This window comes from Panthera uncia, chromosome D4 (genome assembly GCF_023721935.1).
Source record: "Panthera uncia isolate 11264 chromosome D4, Puncia_PCG_1.0, whole genome shotgun sequence".
Classification (NCBI taxonomy): domain Eukaryota; kingdom Metazoa; phylum Chordata; class Mammalia; order Carnivora; family Felidae; genus Panthera; species Panthera uncia.
Window position 1 is genome coordinate 61,015,788 of NC_064807.1, and position 10,515 is coordinate 61,026,302.

Sequence of the window (10,515 nt, forward strand, 5' to 3'; positions counted from 1 at the left end):
GTATTTGTCTTTCTCTGACTCATTTTGCTTAGCTTTACACTCTCTAGCTCCATCCAGGTTGTTGCAAATGGTAAGATTTCATTCTTTTTTGTGGCTATCTATATCTGTATCTATCTATGTCTCTGTATCTATCTATCTATCCACCACATTTTTCTTATCGATTCATCTATCGATGGACACTTGGGCTGCTACCACAATTTGGCTACTGTATATAATGCTGCTATAAACAGAGGGGTGCATGTATCCCTTTGAATTAGTGTTTTTATATTTTTTGGGTAAATATCCAGTACAGACTGTAAACTTCTTGAGGTCAGAGATTATGTTATCTACTACCTTCTGAATCCCAAAGTCTGCAATAGATATTTAGACATTTACTATATGCTTTCTCACTACTTGCATTTTTGATTTAGAAAGCAAAATTAAATGTATTCATATAGCAGTGGGAAAGACTCAATATGGTGGGACTTCCAATTAAAGCTTCGAGTAAAAATCAGAGGCACCTGGGTAGCTCAATCAGTTGAGCGTCCAACTCTTGATTTCAGCTTGGTCATGATCCCAGGGTCGTGGGATTGAGCCCTGTGTCGGGCTCTGTGCTGAGCATGGAGCCTGCTTAAGAGTCTCCCTCTCTCTCTCTCTCTCTCTCTCTCTCTCTCTCTCTCTCTGTCTCTCTCTCTCTGTCTCTCTCTCTCTGTCTCTCTCCCTCTCCCTCTCCCTCTCCCTCTCCCTCCCTTTCTCTCTCCCTCTCCCTCTCCCTCTCCCTCTCCCTCTCTCCTTCCCTCTGCCTCTCTTCTCAGCTTGTGTGCTTTCTCTCTCTAAAATAAAAAAATAAATGAAGCATCCAGTAATAATCAAAGGTCCCACAGAGTTAGAACCCAGAGTTAGGGTCGATCTCATGAAGACTTCTCAGTTTCTCACACTCACTCACTGCATCCTTATTTCCTGCTTCAGTTTGCCTGCCTTTAAATTTGAGGAGACTTTAATAATAAAAAACAGAGATATTGGTGGGAGTTAATAATTATAATTAGAATATAGAATTTTAAAAGACTGGGATGCCTGGGTGGCTCAGTTGGTTAAGTGTGTGACTTTGACTCTGGTCGTGATCTCATGGTTTGTAAGTGTGAGCACTGCATTGGGCTCTCTGCTGTCAGTGTGCAGCCTGCTTCGGATTCTCTGTCCCCCTCTTTTTTTTCTGCCCCCCCCCCCCCGCTCCTGCTTTCTCTCTCAAAAATAAATAAATATTAAAGAAAAAGTTTAAAAGTGATTAGGCTAACATAACATTTAGAAGTTTAAGATAATAAATGAAGCTGTCTTACTATTGGAATGAGATCATACAGGAGCTTGAAAAGCCCACTTCCAATCCATTGTGACCGAACTTCCACATCAGTTCAATTAGGTAGATATTAAGGAGCCACACAGAGTTTACCTATACCCTCTGACTACTCTTTTTTTTTTAATGCTTTATTTATTTTTAAAAGATAGAGAGAGACAGAGCATGAGTGGGAATGGGGCAGAGAGAGGGAGACACAGAACCTGAGGCAGGCTCCAGGCTCCGAGCTGGCAGCACAGAGCTGGATGCAGGGCTCGAACTCATGAACCGCGAGATCATGACCTGAGCTGAAGTCGGACGCCCAACCGACTGAGCCACCCAGGCGCCCCTACTCTTGATAATTGTTGGTAAGCCACTAGTGGCCTGTCGTTGTTGTGTGGTAATAGGGTGCTCTCCTTCCCCATACCATTTGGTCCACCATCTTAGATGTCATCCAATCCAGGCTCCTAGTTTAAAAACAAGCTATGTGAATTCCTAAGATCAAGCTAGGATTTTAACCCAGACCTTAATATTCCAAATTCAGTGTTCTCCCACTGCATCATGCTGTCTCCTTTCATTACATGTTATTGAACATGTTAGCCAAAGAAGGTCAATAACACAGAAAAGAGACTTATTTTGTTACCTGCTCATTTTTGTTAGCTAGTCTCTCATGTGGCATCAGCTACTGAAGGACCATTGACAGTGTTCTAACCACTTAAATCTTACCCACTGACAATCAAAATTATGACAGTCCAAACCTACCTACCTTTTTCTTTCTGTCTCTCCCTACCACCCCTCCCTTCCTTCCTTCCTATATATTTTTTCCAAACCTTTATTTTTAATCTGAATGCCAGCCATACCACTAGGTACTTGTTACTATTAAACTTTAGCAGTTGGCTAATGTGCAGTTAATAAGTTAAACTTCGTGGGCTACTATCCAGCCTAAGTGTGTTGACAATTGTTATCAAAATTTTGCTTAAGGAATAGTTTTGGAAAAACTAATGAAAAATATGAACATCATCTACCATACTCTAATGAGGATGGAAAACATCTAATATCTATTTAGAGATACAGTGGATTAAGGATAGATTGTGAACAGAGTCAGCACCTTTGTCTTTCTGGAAGTCGTTTGTTTTGCCATCACATGTCTGCCTATCACCTGCCTATAAATATGTTTTTAGATTGCCTGCCCTGAAAGGAGTAGTTTAAACTTTGTAGGAATATGTAATTAAATAATCTCTTAAGGAGATACTCCAAAAAGCTTCTCTTTTCCTTAGATGAATTAAGCCAATGTACATGAATTGTTGAAGCCCATCCAAATGAAATGTGAATTCGGCAGCCTCCTTCCTTTAATGGCCTTCTGCCCAAAATAAAACTGGCCAGCAAGCAATATTTATCTTAGCAATGCTGCCATTTCATATCACAAAGTGACCGTGTAGTCTCATAAACATAGTCCAAAAGTGCTGACTTTTAAAGGCAGTTGATTTTTTACTTGCTACTGTTTTATAGCTTTGCATAAAATGCTAATGCCATGACATTTGTAGAACTATTAAATCATTTTAATGAAAGAGTAACAGTTATACAACTAATTCATTTGAGTGCATTTCCCTTGCAGAATCCTTTAGTGGTTGATTGTAATGGGAAAGAGTTTTTTTTTTTTTTTTTTTTTTTTTTTTTTTAAGCTCCATAATTTTCTCACATGGAACCAAATCCCATTATTTTGGTGTAGTTTGTAACCCAAGTCTAATGGAACCAAATTCATCGACAGAATTTGTTGTCCCAAATCTGAGCTCATTTGCCTCATGGCCCCACTTAATTTGATCTATAGTCTAGGCAAGCCAAGTCTGCTTTTCTTGAGAAATACAGTGTTCTGTTTCCCTTTTATGTGTTTAGGGGTAAATATGTAGTCATGGATTTTAGCTACTGAAAAATGAGCTCAATTGCCATACGCCAAATCAAGGAGATTATTTGGGCTTTAAAAATTATCTTGTGATCACGTAAGATGACAGCTGGTATTGATTCTTGTCCTAAGCCCACATTTCTTTGTTAATGGCCATCCCATGCAGCATATGCTATCGTACCTGGGCCTCTGTAGAAGGAAATGGCTGGAAAATGCTGGAGACATTAAGCACTGTGAGCAGTAGAATTGGATCTGTATTCCCAAATAGATCACCACTGTTATCAACCTGCAGCTTTCTTTTAGAATAGAAATGATTCTTATCTCTGTGTTCTGTGTTTTCAGACAAAGGCCCCATTTATAGATAATTCTTATTTCTTGAACAGAAGTATTCTTTTAGAAACATTGTATTTCCTGATGCCCTCAATTGCTTGGGAGAACAGAGAGTTAATAAACTTCATTGTCAACATATTTTTTTTTTGCCCTTACAAATAGGTATATTCTTGTGAAATGTAGGAGCCTGCATTTACTTTGCTTACCCTGACTATAAATTTTTCTTTACTTTCCATAGTTTTGATTTTCTTCTGGAACAGCTAATCTCATCATTGTTCTACTATGAGTTTAAGGATTTTGCTGCTAAAATGTTCAACCATTTAGTCATATCTTTTTCTTCACCCCAGGCTTTTCTTGAGCATAGATATAAAATATTGTGGAGAGATGTGGAAACCAGAATGTATTCCCTTAGGATGAATGGATTCTTTATGAAGCCTAGTAGAACAACAGTGCTTGTATGTATTTTATCTAGTGTTGATTAAGCATTTTGGGACAAAGTTTTCTGCTAAAATAATGCCTATACAATATCACTCCAAGAATATAACATGAAATTGATTCACTGATGTTTGGTACTTTTATCAGTCACACAATATTATTGATTTGATTAAACACATCTGTTTAGGCTCTTGTGGGCAGGTTTCTTTACTGTATTTCCTTATTCACAATGAAAGGGCTAGAGTTTCTTTTTGTATTTATATAGGTGCTGATTGAATGTGTGTAATTCTATGATTATTTTTCAGCTAGATCGTCAGAATACAAATTTTGTCTGTTAAAATGTCACATATTTGGGTTAATGTCTTACTGTTTTTATAAGCTGTAGTAAAAATTAAACAAAAATCACTTTATCACTTAATTCTATGTGTCATTAACTGTACATTAAACCCCAGGGTCTGATACTACTAATAGCAACTAACAATTATGAAATGACTGAAAGTTGATAAAACACTTTCACAAATATTTGATCCTCACAACTCTGTAAGGTGCATTTGTAATTCCAGCTTTCCTGTTGAGAATACGGAGGTTTCCAAGCATATAATAAACTGGATATTTATTTTTTCTTTTCTAGCTTTGTTGAGGTGTAACTGACAGATAATATTGAATATAAAGTGTACATGTGATGATTTGATATACATGTACTTTGTGAAATGATTGCTATAGTCAGGGTAATTAACATGTATGTTTGCTGCTGATCAGTGTAATAGAAGAGGCCATTTACTATATGTCACTGAGTAACTTGAAGAATTACATCTAAATTGTTACCAGGAAATAAGGATGAATGTAAAGACTTAATTTGCATAGGGTGATTTTGGCCACAACAGGTTTAGTGTGTTTCCAGAACCTTGTCATACAGGTTGGCTGCATAATATCAACGATAGATTTGGTTTCCATGAACTCAGATGCATTTTATTTGACAACTGTGCCATTGCCAGGCCAGCATCAGCCCATAAAAAGGCCAGGATTCTGTAAACAAGATAGAAGTTAAGCAAGTACATCTGAGAGGAAAGCATTATAGGACAAGAGAGCCTGGAAAGACCATTATCACTTTCTTGTTCTTCCAAGAAGACTTGAATAGAGTAGCTGGTTGTCAGTATGGTGTATTTGAGTACAGAAAACCTTTCCTACTTTTCAGTATCTCTCCTTTAAGCATGATCTGTCCCCTTCTCTCTTACCTATTTCAAATATAAGACTTGCTCTCTTGGGTATTATTCATTTGGTTAAAGTCTCTACAGTTACTTTTGTAGTCAGTGACACATCTTTTCATGTGCAGACAAATTTAGTCTTCTCCAGGTTTCCTTTTAGACATTTTCCCTGGGTGATTTTGTACATTCCCAAGTATTCAAACATTACTAATATACTGGACCCTCAATTTATAGCACAAGCTCATTCTTATGTTCTAGGCTTTTTGGTTTTTTGTTTTTTCAAATTTGAATCCAATTTGTAATCTTGTTCCCCAAATCTTGTTTATTTGTCTTCATTAATGGCACTCCCATCTCATCACCCTCTGTTGCATAAGTTAGGAACCTCTTTGTTTCTTTTCCTCTGTGTAAAATAGGTTAGTAAGTTGTGCTGATTTCTCCCCTCAAAAACTCCAGAAACTGCCTTTTCCTCTCTATCCCTGTGACCACTGCCCTGCTTTAGCTCATCATGATCTTCTGTGTGGATTGTTGTAACTGATCTTTGATGGGTCTGTTATCTGTGCTGTAGTTCTCTCCTTCCAGTCCTTCCTATGCATCGTTATCACTGATTTTATAAAACTGATCATGCCTCTCTGCTTGATTAAACCTTTGAATGTGTTCCTTTAAGGTCACATTCCCTAAGGGTTATAGTCAAAGACTTCACTGTCTGATTACAGTTTGACAACTATATACATTTATATTTATGCACTCATTTATATTTATATATAATATACAAATATGTATACATATGTGAATATATGTATATACAGGCATATGTATGTGAGCACTTGTGTATGTATACATGCTTATAGTCTAGCTTCGTTTTTGCTATTTCCTACCATATTGCCTATATCTGAACACACTGGACAACCCAAAAGTCCTCAAGTACAATGTGTATTTTCAAGCCTGCTTGTCTTTGCTCATGCTGTACCCCCTGTTTGGAACGTCCTTCATCCTGTATGATAATGTTCTATTTATGCTCTACAATCAAGCTCAAATGTCATCTCCCTTGTGAAACCTCTCCTGACTGTTCCTTCTCAATTACCTGTGCAGCCATTTGCTCTCAGGTGGAATTAATCTTTGTGAGTTTTTCCCCCCTGCTGTAGAATGGACTTAAGTATTGCATTTAGAATGGATTCAGTCATTGCAGTTCTCCTTATACTATAAATGTGTCCTCTCCTGAAGGAGGGAAATAATCAATGTTTGTTCATGAGGCTTGGTCAATGGTCTTATTAACCTTAGCCCCTCAGATGCTGTCTGATTTCTCCTTATCTGAATCTGTCACATCGCTTTCATTCTCAGACTCCTGTAGTTAACCACTATAGCCTGGATAAAACTATGCCAAAGCTGGGGAAGGAAATGGTTCAGTAATCCAGGCTCCTCAGGCAAAATTACTCAGTTTCTATGAATTCCTTATTTCTCAGATTTAATGTTACTGGTTTTCTGACCTTTGTGCCTGACCTGACTTTAGATAGCTGAACCTGTGCTGTTAGCCACCTGCCTAGTTGTTTTCTCCTGTCAATTAGCTGCCATCTGAATCCCTGGGTACTGGACTGCTGCCATCTGTACCTGCCATATCCTTTGGCTGTGTGCCAAACTGTCCAACCTTCTGTGGTTTTGTGGTCATCTGAAATTCTTCACCTTAACCCTCCTTGTTCTGACCAGGGACCTCTAGCTTCCAATCTTGGGAACCAAACTGATAATTTGTTATCTTTGAGGGGGAATGTACTAAAGCACTTATAATTAGAATATATTGTGGATTTGTTTTTGTTTTTGCTTTGGGGAGATTGGAAATAGAGAATATGACTGAGAAAATAAAATCCTGGACACTTTTGATAGGCACAAAAATGGAAATGGGAAAGGTTTAGAATTTAGGGAACTCTCTGTGGGCATGTGTGGGTGACACATGACAATAGTAGGATATCTAGGGTGAGGTACCACAGAAGAGGTAAAGAATCAGCAAAGACAACTTCAACTATTTCAGCATTTGGCGTAGGCCTGGACTGAGTTCTAGCTGTATGTGTCTTCATTATGAAAAGAAAACAAGACTGTCTTACAACTGTGGTACATATAAATTCAACCTTTTTAAGCTGGGACTAGGTATAATAATTTAAATACACAATAGAAGCCCAGTATATCTCTTTGCACGTAGCATTACACCTTCCAGGACCTCACATTGAAAACTATTATTGAAAAAAAAAAGATTTCATTGGAATGTTCCATTTCACAGAAAAATTCAAATTTAATTGCATAAATTCATCATTATGCAATTTATTATTGAAGTGTTGTTTACAGTGGGGCAGTGTCCTCCCTTTATAGTGGTAGGATTAAGCATTCAAAGATTTACAGTGAAATGATGAAACTCAGGTAGGCATGGTTTTGGTATCCTAGATATCCAGAAATACTGGGTTTTCAGGGAAGCAATAAAATCTGTTCAGCAGGGCACAGGCTAGGGGCTGGGAAGAAGTTGTCCAGTGATAGAGGGCTGGCCTGGAGTAAACACCTGGGCTACTCAAATATAATGTTCTCAAGTTCATTCTGGGAGGAAAAGGTGGGTAGAACTCTGTGTGATCCAAAATCAATGCAAAGTGACCACTTCCAAATGATCACTGTTTTGGGAAATCCTCCCATATCTACATGGAGAAATTGGAGATAAATTCAGACCCTAAGGGAAGAGCCTATAATGAACTAGAATCTAAGAGGCAGGTTGGTGCAGTGGAAGGAGAACTGTTTCTTACCTGCAGTGTGACCTTGAGTAAGTTTTTTTTAAAGTATTTTATTTTATTTTAGAGTGCATGCACGTGTAACCTGGAGAGAGGGGCAGAGGAAGAGAGAGAGAGAATCCCAAGCAGGCTACGCCTTCAGCATGGAGCCTGACATAGGGCACGATCCCACAACCTTGGGATCATGACCCGAGTAGAAATCAAGAGTTGGATGCTCAACTGACTGAGCTGTGCAGGTGCCCCTTGGGTAAGTTTTGTAAACTCCCTAAGCATCAGTTTTCTTATCTATAAGATGATGATAATAGCACCTTATCTAAAGATCATGTATTAAATATATGAAGAACTTAGAACAGTGCCTTGTTAATAGTAGATTCTCAGTAAATCATTCACTATTCACATCACCTAGCCATCCTGAGGTCTTTTTATTGAGTCTGGAATTCAAAGTCACCTTCATTTAATAGGACTGTAGCCAAAAATAATGGAAATGTGGGCAGAGCTCCAGTCCTAGAAAAAGGGCTACAGTTACAGAAAGTAGAATAAGAATGAATGGGACAGACATATGTGGGCTGCAGTTGCCTAAGGCTTTCATGGTGTACTACTGATTTTTGTTTCTGGTTAGCAAAATGAAGGAATCAGAAAATATTTCACCATAAAAAGATAATTCATATAACTTATTAATGCCAATGTGCATAGGCGATGATCTTAACAAAAACAACAATTGTCACAAATTGCCAAGTCATTCTTGGAGGTTATGTTTCTTAGCCCTAGAGTGGGGAGAACTATCATTTTACACCCCATAAGTAATATTGTCTTGTTCTTCTTGCCAGGAATGATAAAGCATCTTTTTTCCGTTTAATGCTATTACTATTTTTGGCAACCTCATGTCCCATTAGCTTCTTTTCATTTTAAATTTAAATTTTAGTTAAAATACAGGGAAATACTGGTTTCAGGAGTAGAATTCAGTGATTCATCACTTAACATACAACACCCAGTACTCCTCACAAGTGCCCTCCTTAATACCCATCACTCATCTAGCCCATCTAGATCAAACCTCAGTTTGTTCTCTGTTGTTAAGAGTCTCTTGTGGCTTGCTTCTCTCCCTCTCTCTCTCTTTTTTCCTCTTCTCATGTTCATCTGTTTTGTTTCTTAAATTCCACATATAAATGAAGTCATATGGTATTTGTCTTTCTCTGATTGACTTATTTTGCTTACCATAACACATTCTGGCTCCAATCTGTCATCACAAATGGAAAGATTTCATTCTTTTGATGGCTGAGTGATATTCCATTGCATGTATGTATATATGTGTATATATGTACATATATGTATGTATATATGTGCATATATGTATGCATATGTGTATATATGTGTATATACATACATGTATACATACACCACATTTTCTTTATCCATTCATTAGTTGATGGATATTTGGTCTGTCTCCATAGTTTGGCTGTTGTTGATAGTGCTGCTATAAACACTGGGGTGCATATAGGCCTTCAAATAAGTGTTTTTGTATCCTTTGGGTAAATACCTAGTAATGCAATTTCTGGGTCATAGGGTGGTTCTGTTTTTAGTTTTTTGAGGAACTTCTAGTCTGTTCTCCAGTGGTTACACCAGTTTTCATTCCCACTGACAGTGCAAGAGGGTTCCTCTTTCTCTGCATCTTTGCCAACACCTGTTGTTTCTTGTGAATTTTAGCCATTCTGACAGGTGTGAGGTGGTATCTCATCATGGTTTTGATTTGCATTTCCCTGGTGATGAGTAATGTTGAGCATCTTTTCATGTCTGTTAGCCATCTGGATGTCTTTATAAAAATGTCTGTTCATGTCTTTTGCCCACTTCTTAACTAGGTTGTTTGTTTCTTAGATGTTGAGTTTGATAAGTTCTTCATAGATTTTGGATACTAACCCTTTACCAGATGTGTCATTTGCAAATATCTTCTCTCATTCTGTCAGTTGCCTTTTAGTTTTATTGATTGTTTCCTTCACTGTGCAGAAGATTTTTATCTTGTGAGGTCCCAATAGTTCATTTTTGTTTTTGTTTCCCTTGCCTACAGGGACATGTCTAGTAAGAAGTTGCTCCGACTGAGGTCAAAGAGTTTGCTGCCTGTGTTCTCCTCCACGATTTTGATGGTTTCCTGTCTCATATTTAGGTCTTTCATCTATTTTGAATTTATTTTTTGTGTATGGTGTAAGAAAGTGGTCCAGTTTCATTCTTCTGCATGTCACTCACTGTCCAGTTTTCCCAGCACCATTTGCTGAAGAGACTTTTTTCCATTGGATATTCTTTCCTGCTTTGTCAAAAGATTAGTCAGCCATACATTTGTGGGTCCATTTCTGGGTTCTCTATTCTATTACACTGATCTATTTGTCTGTTTTTGTGCCAGTACCATACTGTATTAATGATTACAGCTTTGTAATATAGCTTGAAATCTGGAATTGTGATGCCTCCAGTTTTGTTTTTCTTTTTCAGGATTTCTTTGGCTATTTGGGATCTTCTGTGGTTCCATACAAATTTTAGGATTTTTTTTCTAGTTCTGTGACAAATGCTGGTGTTACTTTGATGAAGATTCCACTG

General features: G+C 37.7%; 1 long non-coding RNA gene across 1 annotated transcript in view; it reads left to right on the top strand.

Moving 5' to 3' along the window:
- Positions 1-8,449, top strand: part of LOC125926240 (uncharacterized) — an 82,929-nt gene extending 74,480 nt beyond the window's left edge. Inside the window, exon 3 of the long non-coding RNA XR_007459029.1 lies at positions 8,003-8,449. This is a non-coding gene — a long non-coding RNA (uncharacterized LOC125926240). The remainder of the gene's footprint in view (positions 1-8,002) is intronic.
- The last annotated feature ends 2,066 nt before the right edge of the window (positions 8,450-10,515 follow it).